Source organism: Mytilus edulis, chromosome 7 (assembly GCF_963676685.1).
Source record: "Mytilus edulis chromosome 7, xbMytEdul2.2, whole genome shotgun sequence".
Classification (NCBI taxonomy): domain Eukaryota; kingdom Metazoa; phylum Mollusca; class Bivalvia; order Mytilida; family Mytilidae; genus Mytilus; species Mytilus edulis.
Genome location: NC_092350.1, coordinates 62,156,840 through 62,167,983, shown reverse-complemented (window position 1 = coordinate 62,167,983; position 11,144 = coordinate 62,156,840). Strand labels below are relative to the sequence as shown.

Sequence of the window (11,144 nt, the reverse complement as noted above, 5' to 3'; positions counted from 1 at the left end):
TGCAGTCAAAATTATTTATTTTAATGATTTTTAAGATGTCTACTCAGGCTCGACCGGTAACCAAAACTCTTGTTACACACGGTACATCTGTAGGGTTTATCTCCACTGTGTGAATTCATGTGATCTTTAAGGCTGGTTGAATCTTCAAACGAACTTCCGCACTTATCACATTTGTGTTTCAGTGATTTACCTTCCTCCCTTTCATTGTGGCGCTTCAAATCCTTCTCGGAGAAAAACAGTTTACTACAATTGTCACATTGAAATCCTCTTTTCCCATTGTGTGTTTTTAAATGCCTCTGGTGATTGGCGGGACTAAAGGAATGAAACCCACATTCCAAACACTTGTATCTCCCTGTGTGTCTGTGTCGGGCTTCATGTTGTGACAATCCTGATCTTGTCTTCAATCTGTCTCCACAGACCGAACAAACAAACACTGGCATCTAAATATAAATTATTATTGTTAAAGAAGTGACAGATTAACCATTGCAATGAAACCCTTCAATCATGAGCATCAAACTTATTCTACTCCAAAATATTATGATCCCCAATGTTATGTGAAAACATTATTATTTGCAAGCAAAAGAGAAAACAAATCCATATTTCCTTACACCCTCGTAGTTTTAAGTAAGAAAAAAATAATAATCCATAACATTGTAAAAAATTCTTATTCAGAATAAAAACATTCCCCCGACCTGCTTGAAGTACAACGGTTGCTGTCTTATAGCAATTCATTATCTAAAGAGCCGACGGCGTAAATCGGTGGTTTGACGGTCAAAATACACTTTACAGAGTAGCATTGTCTAATAATTACATAAGAAGAATGTTTCATCTAAACCAGGTTTAACCCACCATTTTTTTTTCAAATTGTCCTGTACCAAGTCAGGAAAATGGCCATTGTTATATCATAGTTCGTTTCTGTGTGTTTTACTTTTTAACGTTGTGTTTCCGTTGCATCGTTTTCTCTTATATTTCAGTGTGAATTTGCATTACTATAAGACGTGTCATGGGAATTTTCTTTCCCAAATTCACGTATTTGGCTTTCATGTTATATTCGTTATGCCCATCGGATTTTGGCTTATGCTTATTCCGTTTCTGTGTGTGTTACATTTTAATGTTGTGTCGTTGTTCCCCTCTTATATTTAATGCGTTTCCATCAGTTTTAGATTGTTACCTCGATTTTTTTTGTCAATAGATTTACGAGTTTTAAACAGCGGTATACTACTGTTGCCTTTATTCATTACAATACGATAGAATGATTGGCTAACAGATATCTCTCGTCATTCTGAAATCATTCATTAACATGAGCTTCTACAATAAAGTGCACAGGTATATATAAGAAAACCTTGGTAATAATCGGTTTTTTTTATGATCATAGCGAAAATTGTAATAATAAGTATTGAATGCGTCTTTATGTAATTTCATAGGATTGTAAAAGAATTGACCGTGCGCTTCATACAAAATGTACTGCGGTCAACGCTTTGACACCTCAATGAATTTACAAAAAGAAGCATATGATTTTAAATTAAAGTAATCGCATTTTATAGAAAATAGATTACTAACATGCAATATGTGTGTCCGTTAGCAGTTTTTTATTTTAATGTGACCGTTAGCATATATTTTTTTAAATGTGACCGTTAGCATAAATTTGGTAAATAAAAAAAAATTAAAATAAACATGAAAAAGGTGGACAGAGATAGAGCTGGGGGCATGGAAAAGAATTGAGAGGAGGCTTGTTACTTGGTCTTTAGTTTTCTATGCTGTTTTGTGTACTGAAATATTATTTTGCCAGTTTGTCTTTTTCGTTTCAGCCGTGGCGTTGTCATGTTATTTTCGATCAATGAATTGAATGCCCTCTGCCTCAGGTAAATTTACCCGCTGGTTTTTGACAGTTTTTTTGCAACTTGGTTTCACAGAAAAATGAGTTTGAACCAATCTCCAAACAATCATTGCTGAAGAAACGAGTGACAGGGAAAGGGGGTGGAGAAATGGTAGGACGAAGGAGAAAAGTATTCGCTATACCACATGAAATGCACGAAATTGGTGAACTATATATATCATTATTTTACGTTTACTTTTATATTATATTTATTTATTTGTCGAACAACATTGGATGTGAAGATCTGTGAATGATACAAAGTTATCAGTACAGGGACAGATCCAACTATTTAAAAGAAAAGGTGGTTCCAACTTTTTAGTATATGTCCCCATTCAAATGCATTGATCGTCCAAAAAAGGGGTTCCAACACCAGGAACTCTCCCTAGGTTCTGTGGCGGATTATTAAGGAGACTGACTGACCTAGTTGAGGGGGGAGGGGGGGGGGGGCGCGGGGTCTCGTCATGCTTTAGTGATTTCCTTTAATATATAATCCACCAATTTTTTCATACAAAAGGGGGGCCGGGTTCCGCAAATGGTTAGAGCATATTACAGGAATTAATAATGTTGCTATTGATATTAAATTTATACAATCACAGCTGTATTGGAACGAACCAGAACCCCGATTTTTCCTGTTTTCATTACTTCTCAGAACCTGTATCAATAAAAGCCGTGAAACCATTTTACAGGAGAGTAGGTGTACTTGCTTTTGCTTAATGTTCCTGTTGATCTATATGGTCTATACTATCATTTATCATTCTGTTACTGAGGAAATAAAAGAATGTTCTACATTGTGTTTACACTGTGCCATGGTGCAGACTGAGACAATGCATGATCCGCTCACAGTTTTTGAGAGTGTTTGTAAAGTAAGGACGTTAAACATGAAAATGTAATGCTAAACCATATCAGAATTGACCCCTGCTATGTGCTCGTCAATATATTTTTACCTATACATGCTTTCATGGCAAATTAATCATAGATTTCTTACCTTTGTTCACTTCGAAATTGCAAAAATGGCGGCTTGAAACTTACAAATATCACGTGACTCGTGACGTACGTTGTAGATCCTGTTCATCAATTCAATACACCATAGACGAGGCAACTACTTATATCACACAATACGAAGAACAACCAAATCTAGTGATCTTGCATATTCTTACAAATGACCTAAGAAAACATGAACCTACAACATGTGTTGACAAATTAATGCAACTAGTGCACCTTATCGGACAAAAATGGACTGAAAGTAAATGTCTGATATCACTAGCTACACCTAGAGCTGACGATATAAACCACCATACTAATGGTGTGATCATCAATGCCTTGATCAAACAAAAAATATCAAATTGTCACCATGTTACTGTTGTAGAACACACAAACATGCTTTCAGGAGGAAATACCATGATGACACTATTGTCCGAGGACAAATATCACCTGAACGACAAAGGAACCTCAATACTGGCAAACAACCTGAAACATGCAATACATTCAACCCTGAATTTAACAATACCGCGTCACAGAAGCAGATCCAGAAGTCGCAATACAAACAGTAGACAAGTAGGACGTGGACGTGGCCGTGGCTTGATGGGAACAGCACCCCATAAATAACCTTAATTTTTACGATTTATAAAAGAAAATTATTGTATACAAAAAATATTGGACAAAAATTGTTAGTTTGTTAATTGCTCTAATTTTTCTTTTTTAAGATTTTGCCAGTTTACAAGTACTGCATGAAGTACATATTATTTTTTCTAAAACGAAGAAATTCTACCAATTTATCTGATTTGAAAAGTTATTTCAAGAGGAAGATTTTTTTTAGTTTAAAAAAAAATAAGAAAGTAAAAAGGAAGCACTTTTAACTTTAGACTCATTAATATACTGGAGTTACTCCTCTTTAACTGAACATTGACTCTTCTTGGTTTATCAATACCAATACTTTTGTACTCTAAAGACTACTGGTGATTATTTTAAGTAATATTAGTATATAAGTTTTATAGTAGCAGACAACTTCTTAAAAGTTTGTTTTCTGTATAATATTTTGTCTTATTTGTTATACATTTTTTTTACAGACTAAGACATGACTATGTTATTTTCAACATTGAAAATGTGTACTTGGAATGTTGGGGGGGGGGGGGGGGGGGCTCTTTTCTGGTGACATTGATAAACCCCAGGATAAAACCTTTATAGACTCAATTTCAAAATATGACCTAGCATTCCTTGTAGAAACCCATGTTGGTTATAATAGCAATATAAAGAATGTGGGCCCTTTTAACTACTATCCTGTATGTAGACCTATCACTAAGGCTAACAATAGATATTATGGTGGAATAGCCATTTTGAGAAAACCTCACATAAAAGATCATGTGAAAATTTTGAAAAATTCTAACACTGATTATCAATGGGTTAAATTAGAAAAAAAATTCTTTGGCTTTCACAGAGACCTATATATTTGTGTTATTTATTACCCACCTGTGACATCCACTTACACAAAGAAAGGAGACATAGAACTTTTGAATGTCTAGAAAATGATATCACATTATTTTGTAAAGATGCCGATATACTTCTTTGTGGTGATTTTAATGCCAGAGCTGGATCACACCCTGATTTAATTATACAAGATGAAATAGATTTTCTTCCTTTATACAATTCATATCCCTTGGATAAAAATATTATGTTGCGTAAAAACAGAGACAATAAGCTTGATTGTAGAGGGAAAGATTTATGTAAATTTTGTATTTCTCATCAGCTCAGAATTTTAAATGGGCGTACACTTGGTGATTTAAATGGTAATTATACCTGTTATACTCCCAATGGAGCAAGTGTTGTAGACTATTCTATTGTGTCGGAGAGTGCCCTTGATTATATTCTGTATTTTAGAGTTGCTGAATTTGTACCTACATTATCTGATTGTCATTGTAAAATTGAATGGGAAATGTCAGCCCAATTTAGTGCTAATTTAAGAGATGATTGTGTTGATCATGATTTGCATACTATGCCTTCTCGATACATGTGGTCAGAGAACTCAGCTACAGTGTTTCAGGAGGCTCTAACTTCTCCATCTGTAATTGCAAAAATATCAGATTAAAGGGCATTTTACTTCCAAAATAGACATAAATGAAACCTCAGTTAAACTAACTAACATTTTCATTGAGGCTGCTGAATAATCGTTGAAAAAAATAAATATAAGAAAAAGAATATATTTGCACAATCTTTCATTCTTTTATAGGAATGCTACCAATATGAAAAACAACAGATATGGGACAATATGTCACAAAGGCATCACCAACTCACTAAATTTAACACAAAAAAATATAAATCCTGAGCTGACAACACAGGAAATATACTTGCACAATACCACCTTCTTTAATATTGGAAATCGGCAAAATATACTAACTGTTATCCGGTCAGAAAAAATCTGGTTCAGTTTATTGTCGTCAATTGTCAGGCTGTCTGTTTTCCATATTGTCGCCACTTGTCCATCTGTATTGAGTGTATTCTGTTACTAAGTTAATTTCTTATTCAATGTATTGGTGTCCATTGTCTGTCTGTCATCCGTCAACAGGAAAAAATGACTGTTACGAGTCTCATCACAATGATCAAATTTACTCTTAGTAAAAGTTTTAGAAAAAATTATAACTTAAAAAAAAAATGAAAATATTATTGCACTAGTGCAAATAACATTTATTCGCATTAGTGCAATAAGATATATTTTTCTTTAAAAACTTGTATTTTGACTGGATAAAACAGAAATTTTGTGTGTTAAATATTTATTACTATATAATAAAAGGGTTATTGCATTAATATTAGTGGATATTGCCCTCGCAGTATATCATATTGCACTCGTAAACTCGTGCAATATGATATACTGCTCGGGCAATATCCACCAATATTAATGCAAAAACCCTATATTATAATTATTATTATTATTATTTATTATTATTATTATTATTATTATTATTATTATTATTATTATTATTATTATTACTATTATTACTATTATTATTATTATTAGGTCTTTCCACTTTTCTGTGGAAAGCCTATTGTATTTGTTCTGATTATTATTAAGTCTTTCCACTTTTCTGTGGAAAGACTTATTGTTTTTGTTCTGATTATTATTATTATTATTATTATTTTTTTTTTTTTTTTCTTCCGCCAAATTTTGTTCTTGCGCAAAATGTTTGTTTCGCAATATGTCGCTTAGATATTTCTCATATGGTATCGTATAGTTTATGCGCTTTTAAATTTCACCCTGCTAAGGCGAACCATTTTCTATGTAAGAGTTATCTCCCTTTTCACTGTTTATCCTCTGTGTGCATCTCCTTCGTAACAAAATAAGAAAGCGACAAAATTCTTTTTACAAACTGTTCGTTACATCCTCAGTAATTTTTGGCGTATTTGAATCGAAGCGATTTGATGAAATTTTATAGGAGTTATCTACCTTTACGGAATAAATTTGTCGGTATGTTTTTTAAACTCCTAAACCGTTAACCGTATAACCCTGGAATGTTTTTATTTGAGTCCCCTGGGTCCTAACTTAGAAAATTAGGTCAAGGTCAAAGGTCAAGGTCAAGTTCTCAATTGTGACTTTTGCTTCTTTTTGTATTTTCTCCGACACTTTGAAAGATACATACTAAAGAACAAGTGCAAAATGTCAGCTTTATTGTAATGAAGATATGCTACATTTAGTCTTATACAATTTAATGGCATCTTATAGGAGTTGTTGCCCCTGAAATGTCTTGATATGAGGTTATTTGATTATGACTTCAACTAAGTTCATTATAAAGGCATTTGACCTTGTACAAAAGGTTAGGTGACAAATGACCTTGAAAAATGACAACCGGAAGTGACCTTGAGAAAACCGGAAGTAGCCTTTTTTGCAATTTTTTCATCTCAAAGTACCCAGAATCAATATATTTTGTCATATAGATACATACACTGATTACTGGAGACGAAACATGACTTCCAACAAACCGGAAGTGGCCAATTATTTCCCCTTCTACATACAATAGTATATAGAAACTATATATTTTTGGAATCAGTGTGAAATAAGCTATCATATGACACCGGAAGTAGCATATTATCTCCCTTTTATCACTCAAAAATATAATTAAACCATTATTTATCTCATCAGTATGAAGAAACTATCTTCTTATCCAAATTTCTTTGGTGTGGAAAGACTTTCAATTGTTCTCTGAACAATTGGTTTTTAATTATTATTATTTTTTTTTTTTTTCCGCCAAATTTTGTTCTTGCGATAAATGTTTGTTTCGCAATATGTCGCTTAGATTTTTTTCATATTGTATCGCATAGTTTATGCGCTTTTAAATTTCACCCTGCTAAGCCGAACCATTTTCTTTGTAAGAGTTATCTCCCTATTCACTGTTTGTCATGTGTGTGCATCTCCTTCGTAACAAAATAAGAAAGCGACAAAATTCTTTTTACAAATTGTTCGTTACATCCTCAGGAATTTTTGGCTAATTTGGATCGAAGCGATTCGAAGAAATTTTATAGGAGTTATGTACCTTTACGGAATAAATTTGTCGGTATGTTTTTTTAACTCATTAACCGTTAACCGTATAACCCTGGAATGTTTTTATTTGAGTCCCCTGGGTCCTAACTTAGAAAATTAGGTCAAGGTCAAAGGTCAAGGTCATATTTTAGATTTTCATATGTCTTTGATTTCCCTATAATTCTTGAATGGTTATAGATACAGAAAATTTAAGCAGTGAAAAATGTTCAGTACTTCAAGGGGCAACTTTGTTACATTATGACTGTATTAGTTTTACCATTATGTAAGGGACATAACCCCCATTGATGGTTTATAAAAAGCCATTATTAGGCAAAACTCTTAAACAAAAGGTCCTTGACCCATAGGGTCTTTTGCAATGACATTGTGAAGCAATGACCTTGACAAAGGTCACAAGGTCAAAGGTCAAGGTCATGTACATATGTGATTTGGGGCACGACTTGAAGAATTTTATGTGTGTTTGCCAACCAACCAATCATGATCAATCAATAATGATCAATCAACAAATCATGATCATGATCAATCAACCAATCATGATCATGATTAATCAACCAATCAATCATGTTTCCGTCTCATGTGTTTAATATAGGGTTCAAGATCTTCTTTGTTTCTTTTTCGCTGTTTCAATTGACCCTTTCAAACGTGTTTAACCAACCAACCAACCAACCAACCAACCAACCAACCAACCAACCAATCAATCAATCAATCAATCAATCAATCAATCAATCAATCAATCAATCAATCAATCAATCAATCATGATCAATCAATCATGTTTCCGTCTCGTCTCGTGTGTTTAATATAGGGTCCAAGATCTTCTTTGTTTCTTTTTCGCTGTTTCAATTGGCCCTATCCAACGTGTTTAACCAACCAACCAACCAACCAACCAACCAACCAACCAACCAATCAATCAATCAATCAATCAATCAATCAATCAATCAATCAAGTTTCCGTCTCGTGTGTTTAATATAGGGTCCAAGATCTTTTTTGTTTCTTTTTCGCTGTTTCAATTGGCCCTATCCAACGTGTTTTACCAACCAACCAACCAACCAACCAACTAATCAATCAATCAATCAATCAATCAATCATGATCAATTATGATCATGATCAATCAATCATGTTTCATGAAAAATTGAAATTTAATATTGTTCTTGCGTCACTTCTGAAAAAAAAAATCCACATGTATTCTGAAACTACAAATACAATCGACCTCAAAATTTGCAGTCAGCAGGGCATACATGTACTAAAAGTTTATAAAAAAACTTGGTGCAGATATCTCTCAAAGCTTTTCCTAGAGAAAAGAAATTGCAATGCCGTAAAAATTGCTTGCTAGGTCTGTAAATTTCAGTAAAAGCCTACAATAAAATGTCCGCTCCGAGATTGAAATACTAATCTGTGTTACAAACAGGTGCTGAAAAATGTACATTATCAGAAAATAATCAATAAATGTGTTTTAAAGTTACACCGGATCAAATAAATCCAAATCATGCACTGCTTGTGATCTGTCATCAAAATGTCAATTTCCTACAATGACAAAAGAAATTACATTGTGTGCATTCCGTCTCTATACATGTTGTCTGTTCAAAGTCCCCACCTAAAAAGGAATAAAAACACTATCTTTTCGTTATTATAAACCCGTGTCACGTGATGTGGCGCGCGCGCTGTACCTAAAATAAAAGAAAAACTTTCCAAACTAAACATGAAACTTCTCCGGTAACAATAATATAGACCCCATACAGAAACAAACAAACAAACAAACAAACAAACAAACAAACAAACAAACCCCCACCCCCCCCCCCCCCATTCAATTAATTTTAAAGGGGGAAAGACCCCCTACAATTGCTTTTTTAAAGCAATTGATTTATATTGTAAAAAACCTTTTTAACCATTCTGTTCCGTTAATAAAAAAAAAAAAAAAATCTCCCCGAGACCCCCTTTTGCCCCCCCCCCCCTTTTTTTAACCCTCCACTTACAACTGAATGTAGGTTGTGTACTATCTATCCTATCAACGTAAAACGAACGACAACTCCAGTTTTTTCCATATTATTAGGTCTTTCCACTTTTCTGTGGAAAGCCTATTGTATTTGTTCTGATTATTATTATTATTATTTTTTTTTTTTTTCCGCCAAATTTTGTTCTTGCGATAAATGTTTGTTTCGCAATATGTCGCTTAGATTTTTTTCATATTGTATCGCATAGTTTATGCGCTTTTAAATTTCACCCTGCTAAGCCGAACCATTTTCTTTGTAAGAGTTATCTCCCTATTCACTGTTTGTCATGTGTGTGCATCTCCTTCGTAACAAAATAAGAAAGCGACAAAATTCTTTTTACAAATTGTTCGTTACATCCTCAGGAATTTTTGGCTAATTTGGATCGAAGCGATTCGAAGAAATTTTATAGGAGTTATGTACCTTTACGGAATAAATTTGTCGGTATGTTTTTTTAACTCATTAACCGTTAACCGTATAACCCTGGAATGTTTTTATTTGAGTCCCCTGGGTCCTAACTTAGAAAATTAGGTCAAGGTCAAAGGTCAAGGTCATATTTTAGATTTTCATATGTCTTTGATTTCCCTATAATTCTTGAATGGTTATAGATACAGAAAATTTAAGCAGTGAAAAATGTTCAGTACTTCAAGGGGCAACTTTGTTACATTATGACTGTATTAGTTTTACCATTATGTAAGGGACATAACCCCCATTGATGGTTTATAAAAAGCCATTATTAGGCAAAACTCTTAAACAAAAGGTCCTTGACCCATAGGGTCTTTTGCAATGACATTGTGAAGCAATGACCTTGACAAAGGTCACAAGGTCAAAGGTCAAGGTCATGTACATATGTGATTTGGGGCACGACTTGAAGAATTTTATGTGTGTTTGCCAACCAACCAATCATGATCAATCAATAATGATCAATCAACAAATCATGATCATGATCAATCAACCAATCATGATCATGATTAATCAACCAATCAATCATGTTTCCGTCTCATGTGTTTAATATAGGGTTCAAGATCTTCTTTGTTTCTTTTTCGCTGTTTCAATTGACCCTTTCAAACGTGTTTAACCAACCAACCAACCAACCAACCAACCAACCAACCAACCAACCAATCAATCAATCAATCAATCAATCAATCAATCAATCAATCAATCAATCAATCAATCAATCAATCATGATCAATCAATCATGTTTCCGTCTCGTCTCGTGTGTTTAATATAGGGTCCAAGATCTTCTTTGTTTCTTTTTCGCTGTTTCAATTGGCCCTATCCAACGTGTTTAACCAACCAACCAACCAACCAACCAACCAACCAACCAACCAATCAATCAATCAATCAATCAATCAATCAATCAATCAATCAAGTTTCCGTCTCGTGTGTTTAATATAGGGTCCAAGATCTTTTTTGTTTCTTTTTCGCTGTTTCAATTGGCCCTATCCAACGTGTTTTACCAACCAACCAACCAACCAACCAACTAATCAATCAATCAATCAATCAATCAATCATGATCAATTATGATCATGATCAATCAATCATGTTTCATGAAAAATTGAAATTTAATATTGTTCTTGCGTCACTTCTGAAAAAAAAAATCCACATGTATTCTGAAACTACAAATACAATCGACCTCAAAATTTGCAGTCAGCAGGGCATACATGTACTAAAAGTTTATAAAAAAACTTGGTGCAGATATCTCTCAAAGCTTTTCCTAGAGAAAAGAAATTGCAATGCCGTAAAAATTGCTTGCTA

General features: G+C 33.6%; 1 long non-coding RNA gene across 1 annotated transcript; it reads right to left on the bottom strand.

The window, feature by feature from the left end:
- Positions 1-2: 2 nt before the first annotated feature.
- Positions 3-2,915, bottom strand: LOC139481944 (uncharacterized). The gene is made up of 2 exons (XR_011654727.1): positions 2,862-2,915; positions 3-440 (listed from the first exon to the last, which is right to left on the bottom strand). It is a non-coding gene; the product is annotated as an uncharacterized lncRNA (long non-coding RNA).
- Between the last annotated feature and the right edge of the window lie 8,229 nt (positions 2,916-11,144).